The following is a 16,698-nucleotide window of genomic DNA, read 5'->3' on the forward strand; positions in this document are numbered from 1 at the left end:
GGATTTATCCTTATTCATGAACTGGCTTTTTGGAGTCCATTAACTATGGTGGAATACCTTGCTCAGCCCTGATGCAGTGGGGAGGGACTTGGTCCTGTATCAACTTGATATGCCAGGCTTAGTTGATTCTCCATGGCAGGCATCACCTTCTCTGAGGAGTGGCTATGGGATAGGAGGGGAAGGTGAGGGTGAAATAGGAGGAGGGGGGGGGAAGAAGGAATTATTGTTGGTATATAAAATGAATAAAAAATTAATATAAAAACATAAAATTTTTATGTTTTGAATCCAATTTCAATAAAATAATGAGGAAAACTCTACTCACCCTCCAAATAATACTTCCTTTACCTGGTGTGTTCCTGCTCCATCCCATCCTACTCTGTTCCCTTTAGCAATGAAATTCAGGTACTTTAGTGTCCTCTCTGGAGTTATCTCAGCATATATGTGTATGTCTGTGTGTATGTGTATGTGTTTATATGTTTTGTGTGTATATGTAGGTGTGTGTGTGTGTGTGTGTGTGTGTGTGTGGTTTCGTGTATATGTGTTTTTATACATTTGCTTTCTGATTGCTGTTGTATTCATCAAATAAGATTTAAATTTCATCTATTTTATGGTTCTTGAGCATCTATTAAAATTATTTATCTTTCAACTGATATTTTATCTTTCCCCCTGTGACCTGCCAATGACGTCTATTTTGTCACTTTTTCTTGCTAACATGCTTACTCATCCTTTGAATTGTGTGGAAATCTCAGTGTATACACAATTATGCTGACTCTTTAATGTCACCTTCTACCAGGTGGTTCTTCCTTTGTGTCTCAAAAGTAGTTAGGATAGTCACCTTAGCTTGGTCAGGAACTGGGCTAGTTTGTGTGTCATGTGGGACTCTGCTTTGTCTGTTTATCCTTCATTTCTTGAGCACTCCAGTAGACCTGGGCTTGATGATAAGAGCCTGGCAGCTTTCCCCAACCTTTCTCTTGTGATTTCTTCTCACAGCCACAAACATTTGTGAATTTCCAAAGCAGGGCCCTATATTTCATTAGCTACAGGATAATTTGATAAAATAAATGTACTGTACAGGAATAACCTGCAGAAGATTGAAAGCTCCTCTTTTTATTTTTCTTTATTTCTAACTTGTGCCAAGCCACATTGTCTCCAGATCAAAATGCATCTCACATTTAGCAGGAGAAAATTATCCCAGGAGAGAAATCAGGTATAGGCAGATTGATAATAATAAACTTCTCTGTGACATTTTAGTTTATGTAGTCTTTTTTCCACTAAAGACTTTCCTATGTCTTTATACACAGGATCTGCAATATTTGCATAATTTTTTCCATAATGGCTTTCTGAAAATGATATTCTTATTAGTTTTACATAATAACAAAAAGTATGTTACCTTAATGATGTAACACAGTGGTTTTATTTAAATGTTTATACAGATAGCCATTAACTAAACATAAACATAAAATATTCCACATTAGGGAAACTTAGGTTATTCTACATGGTGTGCTTTACAATGAATTAAAAATAAAATATTCTTCAATATGTATGAGCATATGTAACTACAGTTCTAGGGCATCTGACACACTCTTCTGGCCTTTGTGGGCACAAAGTTTGCACTGGTTAACTATATATATATTAAGACAAACACTGATATCATAAAATTAAATTAAAAGGTGAGTAGAACTGGGTGCTGGTGGTGTATGTCTTTAATCCCAGCTCTTGGGAGGTGGAGGCAGGCAGATTTCTGTGAGTTGGAGGACAGCCTGGTCTATAACGCTACACAGAGAAACCCTGTCTTGAAAAAAAAGAAAAAAAAAAAAAAAAAGCAAAAGTAAATAGAAAAGAATCAGATTCTATAACCCATAAAATGATAAAACATATGTTTATTTGATATTTTGGTAGTTTGATTTCTATTTTAAATGTTTAGGTTCAGCATCAAAATGGGTTAGGAAATAATGTAAAGTAGGAACTTCATTTAAAAAGAATTTCAAACAATGCCAGACAACTTATGGGCAAAGAAATTTAAATGATTGCCCGTTTCCTAGCAGGCTATATTTCACGAGAAGCACATAAAATTAAAATTTATCATTACACAGATAAAGAAGTTGGAAACAGAGAAAATAAATGGACTCTCCATGATAGCAAAACTCTCATACTAAGAAAGATATCTGTGAATATGATACTTTTACATTTCCAGGATTTTGGAGATATTTGTTCTCTTGTGACTTTTTATAGAAAAATACCTAATTCATATGATAAAATTAATAATTTTCACTTTTTTCATTTTGGATACAGGGCTAAATTTAATGATCAAAAATAGGTGTAAGTAGTAACAATTATGTCTATCATTTTAGCACATGAAAATCTAGCTATTATTTCTTTGACTGCTAAGAAAAACACATTTTCTTATAAAAATAAATTGATTGCAAATACTTCTTAAAAATATCAGGCTTTAAACAACTGGAAGCCTAGCCTATTAATGATTCAGAAAATAGAATGTGAAATATATGGAAAATATTCTTTGCTGCAAAATACTAGGACTCTAGGCCATGACAATGCTATCAAGATTCAAATTTCTCAATATGCAACTCCAGATCAACATAAGTAGACAATAGTATTAAATTGCTCGTAATAAAATACGCCTTACAAACAAATGGAAGAATTATTTAAGGTAGACACACACTAACACCTTCACCAGGTAGGACGTTAAAAAAAAATCCTAATTTGTAAAACTGGAGATCATAATTTATAGTACTTTCTGATTTCAATATCTGTTACCTAAAGTATTGGGGAAAAAAAACAGTCAAAAATTAAGTTTGTAACCCAGTTCTAACATGCTAGTATAGTATATATAAACTCTGGCTTTATTTCCACTACCACTAAAGACAAGGAAGCGGCTACAGATATGGACTAGCACTTATAATCTCACACTGCTCTTGCAGAGGACACCAGTTCAATTCCCAAAAACCATGTCATGCAGTTATAACTCCAGCTCCAAGAGATCAACACCCTGTTCTAGCCTCCATAGACACCATCACACACTTAGCATGCACACATGCAAAAATTAAAATAAATCTTTCAAAAATAAACTATGTAAACATGCAACACATTCTTCTCTGTGCCATATTCTTGTACATGCCTATAATATTCTCTATTGTGATTTGAATCATGACAGTCATTTTAGGTAAGAAAATATGCACTTACTATCATGTGCTTACAACATAGGTTTACCTATATAAGTGGAATTTAGGGAATGGTATGCAGGAGACAAACATGAATTTTATTATGTGCAGTCAATGGTAGTCAGATCTAAGATCTTAGAAGTTCAAGAATAGCCAAGTAGAACACTATTGTGCAATCTTTAGAAGATATCTATAAATGTGAAGAATTATTCTTGTTTTTATAAGGCTAAAAATTATGCCTTACACAATAAAAAGAAGAATCTTCAAGTAATTCAAAGAATTGACATTGTATACATGAACTTGTAAAAATTTCCTAGTTACATCTTTAAAAATACCATATATTTACATTTTTTACCTAAAAGGAATCAGTTACATCTTAATAAACTATCATATATTTACTTTTATTATTATTTTTTAATTTACATGTCGATCATATATTTACTTTTTTACCTAAATGGAATCTTATGGTATAAAGTTCAACAGAAAGTAAAGCATGGCTCAAAAAAAATAAAAATTAAAACAATCATCAATGTAGTCTGAATGGGTTTAGATATGAACCACCTCTGAAGTTCCAGGATAGCTTCTGGTACAAAATACACAGTGGCTGTATGCTATCATGCTATCTAGCCACTGAAGCCAGTGTAACCATGGGATTCAGTTGAGCAGATGCTGGGTCAAATATCCTCAGGTCTTCAGTAGAAGTGGTAAGCTTGAGCTCACAAAGCCTGAAATTATTTATTGTAGTCTCAGGAAAATCAGGTAGTACAGCAGCATTCTGTCTTTAGTTACAGTTCAAGGGGATCTGAGACCTCTGGCCTCTTCAGGTACCTCCTCTCAACTGTGTACACAAACACTTTAAAATTATTTTTAAAAGTTAAACTCTCTTCAAGATGAAACAGAAAGTGTGTTTACCATGAGGGTGATTTTAAAGCTCTATGAGGGTTTCAGTGAAGGGCTCATACAGAATTACAAATCAAAAATTTCTTTAAAAAAAAAGTTATATCGAAGGAGTAGAAAGATGAATCAGTGAGTAAAGTTTCTTGTCACCAAGCCCATATACATGGCATGGAAGGTGACTTCCCATGGTGCAATGGCCAATATTTAATATAGCTTTTACTATTATTTAATTCTCTAATGCCACCAACATGAACTAACAAGAAACCAGTAGAAATATACTTTCACCAGGAAACACTGGGAAGGTGTCTTAAATGACAGGTGCACTGCTATCTGAGCATTTTGGATTTATTATGTTCACTCTTACAGGTACTAGAAATATTGTGTGCACCAAATGAAAGCAAAAGTCACAGAAACTTAAAAATAGTTTCTGATTGTGAGAACATACCTGCACTATAAATATGAAATGAAATATTGTTGTATACATGTATATATATATGCATATATTATGTTTATGGGTGCAAATATATATATGTACATATTTATATTTCTTTATGTATATGATTGTATGTGTGTATGTCTCTACCTGTGTTTATGTAAACTGCATGATATTCACAATAGCAGAACAATGTTGTCTCTACTAAAGGATGAACAATGAATAACAAAACTGCTTATGTGGAAAGATTTAAAAATAGTAATGAGAGTAGAAATAAAAATATATTAAGAGATTATTATTGCAAAATCATATTGAATAATCAGGGATTCTTAATGATGACATTTACAGCCTCCAACCTTGTTCAAACTGGCATCATACCTAAGTAGTTTTTATTTAAACTTTGGAGAAATTAAGCCTATCTACTCCCCAGCAGTGTAAATGAACAAAGTAACATTTGAGGAAGCTTCCTTTCACTCTGATTGCACTCAGACCTTAAGTGATAGTGTGACAATTGTCTTCACACAAATAAATGCCTAGGAAAAGAAATCTTCCAAATGGCATGCTAGAAATTTCCTTCTTGTGACATTGAAACAAAAAGCCAAGTTGACACATGGTAAAATGTAATCTTGAGGAACTTAATAAAAAAGTATTAGCCATTCATTGAAATTCTCTGTAGCCTGAACAGACACTATCAGATTGGACTGATTAACATAAATGAACTTCCTTGTGTGATTATTTCCATGAATCAATGAAAAAAATTAGAGATGCATTAACATTGTGCTTTGCAAACTTTAGCTATCTGATTATCTTATAGGAATATTCCATGTTCTGCATCATATGTATACATATAATTATTGAATATGCATATAAATGCATATGTTAGGTACATCTTTTTCAATAATTATTTATATAAGAATTTTAATTTATCTTGCTAAGAGCATATAATCACTCTTACTGGGGATGGCAGGTTAGACTTTACTTTGTCCTTTAAGCAATTACTGCTCCTTTCAACCTTGTATAATATGCAAATTCCTCTAACATTGAAGTAATAGCATTTATAAGGACAATGAACTAGATAATGATAGCACACTACTAAACATCTTTCCTCTAGTCAGCACTACTTCACACCAATTTTAAATCCTTCAGCTATGCTCTCCTCCTCATCTGAAAGTCTGCTTCTATATATGTTAAATCAGCCAAAGTTTGAAAGTTCTAAACCCAAATCATTCTTTAAAAGTCAAGCAGACTTTTAAAGCACAGGGCTGGAGCAACGGATTAGTGGTTCCAAACACTGTTGCTGTTGTAGAGAACCCAGGTTTGATTCTTAGCATCAATGTAACCTGGTGACTCACAACTATCCTCAACTGCAGTCCAAGGGATCTGATGACTTACGTGGTGTACTTACATACAAGTAGCAAAGCATTCGTAGACATAAGATTAAATAATGCATTACAATAATACAAAGAGTTTGAGACTAACTTCTCTTTATGTTAGTGTTCATAAAATATATTTTATTCCGAATTCCAGTTACAGATGTGTCACACAGAAGTGGACAGGGATATGATGCTGTGAATTTTCTCCTATGCTGGCCATGGAATTCTCCTGGCACTCTTGCTATCATACAAGGATGTCATATTTTACTAGCTCATTTTATTCCAGCAATCTGAAGGGAAGAATTGGTTTCCATTTCACACAAATAAATGAGGCCACTACACATGTCAATCCTGAGATATTTTCCTCTTGTTGACTACTGTGATAACTGGCTACAGCCCACACCAACAAGGACCAAGCTTGGAGTGACAATGCTTGAAATTTCTTTCCAGCAGTATGCTGTCAAATGCATCTGTGTGCGTCCCCAAATGATTCTAAACCTGTTTAGTAAATCTCTCATTTTCAGTTATCAAGGGGTTTTATGGTGTAAACACTATTCCTCTTCTGTCAGCTGCTGAAAAAACCCAGAAAGGTAATCAGCAGCATTTGGATGTTGCATTGTTCAAGTTGCAAATGTTTGTTCAACAGTCTGGCAGTAGGTGTGGTTGGTGTGGCATGTGTTAGGGATCATCTTCACAGTGCTGGGCACTTGTCTTGTGAAGCAAACATTATGTTTGGGGTAATTAAGTATGATATAACATGACATGACTCTTCCAACATGTATTTCAATCTTGATGAAGACATTCAATATAAACTTGTCTTCAGAGAGGGAGCAATGCCTGTGTTTACAACCCATAAATGGAATGAAGAAACCACTGACTGGATTTTAATTTGTTGACCTGAGAACTGACTCTGCTCTTGGCCATTTGTTTGTTGTCCACTTTAAGACTTTGGCAAGAGATTCAAGATGGAAGACGGAGAGAGAAGAATGCCAGCCCCTTTCTCCAAAAATGAAAAGCTATGGATTCCATCCAGACTAACATGGTTTGATCACCCAAGATCCCCTGAAGCCAGAATTTCTGCATCTTCTTAGGATCCCCATGACAGCGACCCCTATAAAGAGGAATCAGTTTGGAAAGAACATTGCCAAAATTTCCAAATATTGTTTATAAATGTTTGTTGTCATTTATATGGTGTTGATTATAAATGATTAATGATCATTACCAATCTCTTTTTAAAGGTAAAAAGGGGATTATAGTACAGATATGTATACTTTGTTTTGGAATGGAGTTTCATTTATTGATACAATTTAAGGTCAATTTTGTGATATGTATATTTCTCCTTTTGTTTAGGTATTTTGTTTATATAGCTCATTTAGAAATGTAATGTATAAATTAGTTTCTCTTATTGGTTAATGAATAAAACATTGTTGGCCAATAGGAAAGCAAGATAGGTCTGACTAGGAGACTAGGAAGAGAGAGGAAGTAGAGGGAGGAGATTCTAGATGGAAGATGGAAAGAGCAGAACGCCAGCCCCTTTCTCCAGTAAGATGAGAAGACGTGGAAATACTTAGAGTAATAGAAATGAGTTAATATTTAAGAGAGAGCTAGCCAATAAGAATCTAGTAACTGGCCAACAGCATTTATATCTTAAAAAAACAAAAGGCAGATGAATACTACTCATAACATAATGGTGCCTTCAATGTGGCTAATAAGAACTTCCACTTAAAACTTAAGAAAAGCTTAAAAAAGGGTTTTAGAAACAAAAGAACAGAAACAAGCAAGGCTTCTTGGTAGCAACATTTTTCTTAATTTGGCTCTGTTTTGCTAGAGACAAGAAGAGACTTATGTGGCTCCTTTAAAGGAGATTTCCTGACATAAGCGGCAAAAAACCACAAGGCTTTTAAAGAGCTCTGCTAACAACTTACTGAAACCCTGCCTCAAAAAATGAAAAAAAAAATAGAAGTAGAAGAAATAGAGTAATAAAAAAGCCATGTAGAGATGGAAAGCACAGAGACAATCTGGATACTGTATGGTATTATATTGTCTGTGTATTATTTGACTGCTGAGGAAATAACAAATGTTAAAATAAATGCTGCTGGATGAATACAATTTATATATTTTAAAAATGCTTTAACTCCAAAATTTAAGTCCAAGGATAGGTTACTGGGGAAAAGGATTTCTATTTTTGTTTCCACAGAAAATGAAAAGGTGTGAATTCCATCAGACTAACATGGTTGACCCCTGAAGCATTATCCCTGGAACAAGGCATCCTTGCAGACCACTACAGCCAGGATTTTGCATCTTCTTAGGACCCCCATGACAGTGCCCCCTACCAGCAGGAAGCAGTTCAGAAAGAACAACGCCCAAATTTCCAAATATTTTCTATAAATATTTGTTTTCATTTTAATATGCTTGGTTATAAATGGTTAATAATCACAAAAAAATATTTGGTAAAGGTTACCAGTATTCACAAAGTGTTGCTAGCATTGAGGAAAGACTCTGATTGTTATGCGTGGATTTAATAGCCACTTTGAGTATTTTTTATACATGATCCTTTTAGCTCACTTTCTGGTCATTTCTTAGACAATGCCTCACTTGGTAACTTGAATTACTTTCCTAATTTCTATGGGCATTTGGTTCAGTGATTCTAAAGCAATTCTCATTAGTTCTTTAAAAATAAATTTTGAAGTTTTAAAAATCTCATCTCTCATCTGTCAAAAAAAAAAAAAAGCATGACTGTCATACTAATGGCAAAGAAACAAATGTTAAATATTTTCTTTCATTCATTAGGAAACTATAAAAGCTAACAGGTACAAATTTTTCAAGGATGCTGGTTACATACACTGATACTAATCTACATTACCATCTGGACCATTCACAGATATATCTACTGAAAAGCAATTATTTACATCCCTGATGGACAGGATCCAAATTTACAAGTGGGTAATATTTAGTGAACATTTAACCTTGCACAATAATCTGCACTGGAAATATTCAGGTAGGATGCTAGGTACCCTGTCAGATCACATCATCTGTGAGATATTGAAAGAACACACTGCCTGCCCACCTTACCCACTGTTCTGAAGATGGGGATAATTTCTTTTGACAATGATAAAGAACTGATATTCAGAGAAGACACGATTCTTGTAGAACATATAATTAACGCCTGCTCTCTCTGGCTTGGGTTTCTGTGTCCTTGCCAGCTAAGCAAGTTCTGCTGCCTCTCGATGGAAAATTATGGTCTGGGTAACTTCTCCAGGGACAATGGAGATATTAGAAAATAAGTTCCATCAACATTTGCCTTCCTTCTTCGGACCATCTTTCTTTTATGAAATTACTTATTTCTTTGATAAAGCACAGACTCTCATGCAGAGTCCCATGCATGTGTTTCAGCAGCCCTTCACTGGTTTCTTTATTTCTTTTCTTAATTTTGACAGTCTATTTTATTAATTTAGCTAATGATAATTTCAGTTTATCTAGCATTGTTCTTGAGGATCAAATGGGGTTGTGTGTTTGAGACAGGAGAACAACGGGGGGTTATTCCACTCTCACTAAACTATATAGAAAGTACCTACTGTCAATGCAACTTAAGTCTATGTCTATTGGCCTTGACACTGAGTTAAAGACATACTTGTTGATTTTGTTTCAACACTATCCCTCTTCTCCAGTTTTTATATCATGTTGTTTTGAATAAGTCACTTTTTCCACCCACTGGAAGTTGTCCTCCATATACTTGACAGCTGAGTAGCTACAGAATATACTTAGATTTATTTTGCATTCTCTCAGTGGCCAGGCCATCACCAAGACAATACCTCATAAACTGTAAAATTATGTGTTCACTGGTGGGTTAATCCACTGATGATATTAATATTCTCATAATCTTGCCACCTCTCCATGACCCGACCAACACTATACAAATGAGTATTTTTGAACCATTACATCACTAAACTAGAACATTGGTTGCCTCATGCATTTGTAACTACAAATTGATATTTTAACATATTTTTAAAATTGTATTTGTATGTGTGTACTAGAGAGAGTGAGAAAGAGACAGAGAGAGAAATTATATGTGTATTGATATATATATTAATATATATACCTCTCTCTCTCTCTCTCTCTCTATATATATATATATATATATATATATATATATATATATATATATTATGTGTGTGTGTAGCTTGAAAAGTGTGTCAGACTCCTTGGAACTAGAATTACAGGTAGTTGTGATCTGTGTGATATATGTGAAAGAGATTCCCATCTCATAATGGTCCCCATAATTAAACAGCAAGTGCTCTTAACTACTGAGCCATTTCTCCAGGCCCAGCTTGATATGTTTTAACAAAGAACAATATGGAATCTGAGATTTTTTCCCTTCCCCTACAAGATGATTTCATTTGCATCTTAAGGCCCATTGTGATGGTAAGTTCCATGGCTTTTGACAAATGCTCAGTGCTGTGTTTTACCATTACAAGAACATGTGATGGATTTAATCTTTCTAAATGTCCCACTAGCTGTTTTATTAGCTTCCACTCCTAAGTCTCTGTGGCTTTCTCAGAAAGCTTTATGATTGGAATTAAGCAATCTGTGCTCTATGCAAAAGTATTCCTTTTTTTATTTAACAATATATGTTTAAGATAGATCCATGTGGGCAAGACAGTTCAATGGGTAAAATAGCTTTGCTGTGTAGGCCTGACTACCTGGATTAAATTTTTAGAACTCTTATAAAGTTTGAAAGTGAGGACTAACTATACAAATCGTCTTTTGATTTCCACATACTTATTGTAACATGGCAATCCCTCACACCCATACCACATGTTTAATAATAATAAAATCATCTTTGAATAAAGATCTGCCTATGTCTTTTAGGCATAATATCTTTTTTTTTCTTTTCATAATATTTTTTATGCATATAGAGTATTTTTTATTTAATTTTATATAACAAAGTCCAATTAAATGAAAACAAACATTTATACACAATATTTGGGAATTTGGGCGTCGTTCTTTCCAAACTACTTCCTGCTGGTAAGGGGCGCTGTCTTGGGGGATTCGAAGAAGATTCAGATATTTAGGCATAATATCTTATTGTTTGTAACTATCAATAGTATTCAGTCAGATGATGTGTGCTACTGTTTATTTCCTTATGAAAGTTTACATTACTATTATTAATATAGTTCTGGATTCAAAGGAAGCATATTGTGTATGTTTTCTATTTTATAGGCAGAATGTAGGGAATTTGTGCTATTTCTATGCTAAATGTTTACATAGGGCTCACTATTAAACCTTTGGGCTTAATGATTTTATATATATATATATGTATATATATATATGTTAATTATAATTTCCTCAAGACATATAGATTATTCACTTTGTCTTTTTCCTACTGGGATTTTCACTAGTTTATATCTTCCAAAAATAATTCATACCCATTATGACATCGGATTTGTAGATACAAAACTGTCAAAAGTGACTATCCTCACAAGATAAACTCAAAAAAAATCAATAGCCCTATTAATTCAGATGACAAAGGGGCTGAGAAAGACATCAGAGAAACATCACCCTTTCCAATAGCCACAAACAACTTAAAGTATCTTGGGGTAATGCTTACCAAACAAGTGAAAGACCTATATAATAACTTTGTGTCTTTAAAGAAAGAAATTAAAGAAGATACCAGAAAATGGAAAGATCTCCCATGCTCTTGGGTAGGTAGGATAAACATAGTAAAAATGGCAATCTTGCCAAAAGCAATCTACAGATTCAATGCAATCCCAGAACAATTCTTCACTGACCTTGAAAGGATAATAATCAACTTTATATGGAAAAACAAAAAATCCAGGATAGCCAAAACAACCCTGAAAAAAAAAAAAAAAAAAAAAAAACTTCAGGAGGCATCAACATCTCTTACTTTAAGCTCTACTACAGAGCTATAGTCCTGAATACAGCCTGGTATTGGCACAAAAATAGACAAGTAAAACAATGGAATTAAAAAAATTGAAAATCCTGATATTAACCCACACAACTACAAACACCTTGTTTTTGACAAAACAACTAAGAGTATACAATGGGGGAGAGTACTAGCACAATTGGATGATGGTGTGTAGGGACTACAGATAGACCCATGTCTATCTCCACACAAAAAACACAAGTCCAAATGGATCAAAGACCTGACATAAATACAGCCACACTGTACCTCTTAGAAGAGAAAGTGGGAGGTACCATTGAATAAATTGGTATAGGATCACTTCCAGTAGCACAGCCACTGAGATTGACAATTAATAAATGGGACCTCCTCAAACTTAGAAGTCTCCGTAAAGCAAAGTACACAGTGACAGAACCAAACAGCAGCCCACAGACTGGGAAGATTTTTACCAATCCTACATCTGACAAAGGGCTTGTCTCCAAAATATGCAAAGAACTCAAAACTAGTTAAAAAAAAAAAAAAAAAGAAAAACACCAAATAACCCTATTAAAAGATGGGGTACATAACTGAAGAGAGAATTCTCAATAGAGAAACTCAAAAAGGCTGAAAGACACTTAAGAAAGTGCTCAAAATCTTTAGTTATCAGGGAAATGCAAATCAAAACAACTTTGAGATACCATCTTACTCCTACCAGAATGGCTAAAATTAGAAACACCAAAACAGCTTATGTTGGAGAGGATGTAGAGAAAGGGGAACACTCCTCTACTGCTGTTGGGAGTACAAACTTGTAGAGCCATTTTGGAGATCAGTATGGCAGTTCCTCAGGAAAATGGGAATCAGTCTACCACAGGACTTGGCAATCCCCCTCTTAGGCATATACCCAAATGATCCACATCTGCGCAACAAAGACATGTGTTCAACTATGTTCATAGTAGCATTGTTTGTAATAGCAAGAACCTGGAAGCAAACTACATGCCCACAACTGAAGAATGGATAAAGAAAATGTGGCATATCTACACAATGGAATACTACTCTGCAGAAAAAAAAAGCAATTGAATATTGAAATTCACAGGCAACTTGGGGAAACCATCATGAATGTGGTAACCTAGTCACAAAAAGAGGAACATAGTATGTACTCACTCATATGGATTTTAGACCTAGAACAAAGGATCACCAGCCTATAATTCGCACTGTCAGAGGAACTAGGATACAAGGTAGAGTCTAAGAGATTCATATAAGGTCCCTCACAGAAGGGGGAAGGGACAAGTTCTCCAGAGCACATGGGGAGTGGGGGGGCAGTGAGTAGAGAGGGAACTAGGAGAAAGAGAAGGGGAAGGGATGAAGGTATGTGGGACTAGGAAGATTGAGTCAGGGGAGGAATAAAGACAGAAAAGAGAGGCAAAGAGGGAGAGAGAAAGAGAGAGTGAGAACATAAAAGAGGGAGCCATTATAGGATTGAAGAGAAAACTGAACCTAAAGAAATGTCCAGTGTCCTACAAGACTGACTCCAAGTAACAATTTGAGCAACATTGGAAAGTCTACCAAAAATGCCCTCCCCTGATAGTCAGATCAATGACTAACTTATCCACCATTATGAAGCCCTCATAGAGTACCTGTTGGAAACAAAAGCAAACACCCACAAGTAAACACTGAGTAGAACTAGAATCCAGATATGTATAGAGAGGACAATACCAGATTGCATAAACACATAGAGACAGCAGACCTGAACTAGGGGGAGCTAACGGGCCCCTAGACTGATAGCTGGGAATCCAGCATGGGACTGACTGAGGCCCTCCTGAATATGGGTCTCAGCTAGAAGGACTGAGCAATCTAAGGGACCTCAGACAGTAGAACCAGGATGTATTCCTGGTGCACAAAAGGACCTTGTGGACACATCCCCCATGGAGGGAAACTCCCTTAACCTAGAGACAGGAGAGAAGTCCTAGTCCCTATGTCAAATGACTTTGACAGATTTACATGACCCCTCCTGGATGGCATCACCCTACATGTGGAGTGGGGGGGGGGGAGGTGGGAGGGAAGGGTGGTCGGAGTGCATGTGAGGGGCTGAAGAGGGAAAGAGGGAGAGAGGGAGGGAGGGAGGAAGGGAGAGGGAACTGGGAGTGATATGTTAAAAATTAAATAAATAAAATAAAAAAGTTTTTTTTTTTTTCCTTTTAAGTGGCTATCCTCTTTTCAGAGTCCATGGAGCAGTTCTCTTGACTTTTTTAAAAGTATTTTTGATTAGTGAGAATTTGTCACATCTATCACCTATCTATTGTCTGTCATCTATGTATCTATATTTGCATTTATTATCTATCATATCATCTATATATTTGTCATCTATCCATCATCTATCTATATTCAATCTATCATATCCACTCTGTCACCATGTATCTACCTCTATTTCTGTTTTCTTCCTCCTCTGTCCCATATTATTTCCCTTTTCCTCCACCTCTGCTTTCACTATATTTTTACTAGAACCCACTGCAGTTTTTTTTTTTGTTTTGTTTTGTTTTTTTTTAATAAAGAACCAGGCTCTACTTCACTGAAATTCCCTACCGTATTTCCTTTTAGTGAATGCTTTTCTAAGTTTATTATTTTTCTTTTCTATTTTATGTTTCTGGCGTGACTAAATTTTTTTTTAATTTCTTCTTTTTTTTTTTTTTTTGCCGTCAATAAGAAATTTACTTATTTCAAAAAAAAAAAAAAAAAAAAATCCAAATGCTGGCATTGTCCAGAAAAATTTAACATGTTTATTTATAATTATTATAAAGTTGAACTGTTGAAAGTATTCACTGAAACATTTTGCTTGCATTAATGCTTTACATCTTGCATTTATATTAAAAATTCACACACAAATGAAAATGGAAAAACTGCCAATGGCTGATTTCTGTCCCCTATTTTTCCACTTGCAGTCATATACTTAAGTACCTTTTGACCCCCATGGAAAAAATATCTAACATTTAGAACTACTGATAACAGGAAGAAGAGGAAAAAAAAATTTTGAGAATGAAGTTTCCCCTCATAGTGGACTCTTAAGCACGTTCTCCGCGTATGCGGCGTGCTAGCTGGATATCTTTTGGCATAATTATTACACCTTTGGCATGGATAGCACACAGGTTGGTATCTTCAAAAAGGCCAACCAGATAGGCCTCACTTGCCTCCTGCAAAGCACCAATAGCTACACTCTGTAAGCGCAGATCTGTTTTGAAGTTGAGCAATTTCTCGCACCAGACGCTGGAAGGGGAGCTTGCGAATCAGAAGTTCAGTGGATTTCTGATAGCGTCTGATTTCATGGAGTGCCACAGTAGCAGGCCTGTAACGATGAGGTTTCTTCACCCCTCCAGTAGAGGGCGCACTGTTGTGAGCAGCTTTTGTAGCCAGTTGTTTCCTGGGTGATTTACCACCGGTGGATTTACGGACAGTCTGCTTTGTATGAGCCATGGTATAAGCACCTCCTTACTTACCCCCCTTCTCTTTCGGCTGGAACTCGGCAAGCGAGAGGCGGCGCTGGCGTTAGAGAGGTAGCAGCACGGCGACAGCTGCGAACACTTTCTTTTTTTTATTACTTAAAGTAGATGTTTTCAATTATTTTTTAGTTGCTGGCTTATAAATTAATCTCTTCATGATTTTTAAGTATATTTGTATGACTTCTATTTTAAGTATGTTAATGTTTGGAGCAAATGTGATATCTCTTGGAAATGTTCTATAAATTCATAACAAGAATGAACAGTGCACAGAATACTGAAAAAGTGAGAATTCTTAAATAGTTGCATTTGAAACACTTTTCTATAGGCTTTCCAGGTGTGTCTGTTTGTGTGTGTGTGTGCTGTGTCCTGTACTAGCAGACACCCAGGATGACAATAAGGGGTTTAGATCCCCAGAAGCTAGAACACCAGACATTTATAAAGCACCTGATATGGGTGGTTGTTGGAATCACAATCCCCATTTTCCAATAGAGCTGTAAATGCTCTCAGCCGCTGATGCATCTATCTCCCCAGCCTCTCTAAACTCTATGTTTACTACTTTGATACTTCTCTTTTTACCCATAGTGCAATTTCTAGGACATTGATGCATTGTTGCATTAATCATTTTAGTATCTTAGGGAAGGTATGATAAACAAAATTCTTTTATTTTAACATTTTCTCTGACACAATTCCTTTTATATCATCATTGATTCAACTATCTAACATATATTATTACCACCACCCCAAATGAACTAATTTTGTGTATGATATGGCCAGTTTAAACAAATTCCCCCAAATTCTGTATGTATAATACAGAATTCCTCTTCATTTCTGAATATTTTTAATTATATTCTTTTATTATATTTTAAGAAAAATTAGTTTCAGAATATAGAGTGTAATTTTTATTAAATTATAAGTGGAAAACAATCAGATTTCAAAATAAATGATCTCTTGAAATGAAAATATTATTTTAATGACCATTTAAAAATGAATGTTGATATGGGGAAAGTGTCTTTGAATTCAAGAGAAGCTTTTCCTTTCATCTGAGCTTTATGCATTAGGGTCCTGGGCTCTTGTAGTCACACAAAATTTGCATTGAATTCCCAGGTCCTTGTCTCCTAAATCAAAGAAAAATTGATGAATGATAGAGGTGAAGTTTTAGAAAGAAGTTTACTAAAGACTCTTAGGTGGACGATAGAGAAGTAGGGCAGAAGGAGAAGGCAGAACTGCTGTATAGCAGAAGTTGGACCAGGAAATAAAGTATCATTTGGCTGCTGCTTGTAGAGTGTTTTTGCAGGAGTAATAGAAGACACTGACTCTAAGCATAGTGGTCAGTCTAGATGTTCAATTTAGGAGATATACAGGTGCCTTCCATTAGTAGTCACACGCCCACTCATGCCTTCTAGGCTGGTGCTTATTAGAAGAAATG

General features: G+C 35.2%; 1 pseudogene; it reads right to left on the minus strand.

The window, feature by feature from the left end:
• Positions 1-14,822: 14,822 nt before the first annotated feature.
• Positions 14,823-15,320, minus strand: LOC127226084 (histone H3.3A-like; annotated as a pseudogene).
• Between the last annotated feature and the right edge of the window lie 1,378 nt (positions 15,321-16,698).

This window comes from Phodopus roborovskii, unplaced genomic scaffold, assembly GCF_943737965.1.
Source record: "Phodopus roborovskii unplaced genomic scaffold, PHOROB, whole genome shotgun sequence".
Taxonomy (NCBI): Eukaryota; Metazoa; Chordata; class Mammalia; order Rodentia; family Cricetidae; genus Phodopus; species Phodopus roborovskii.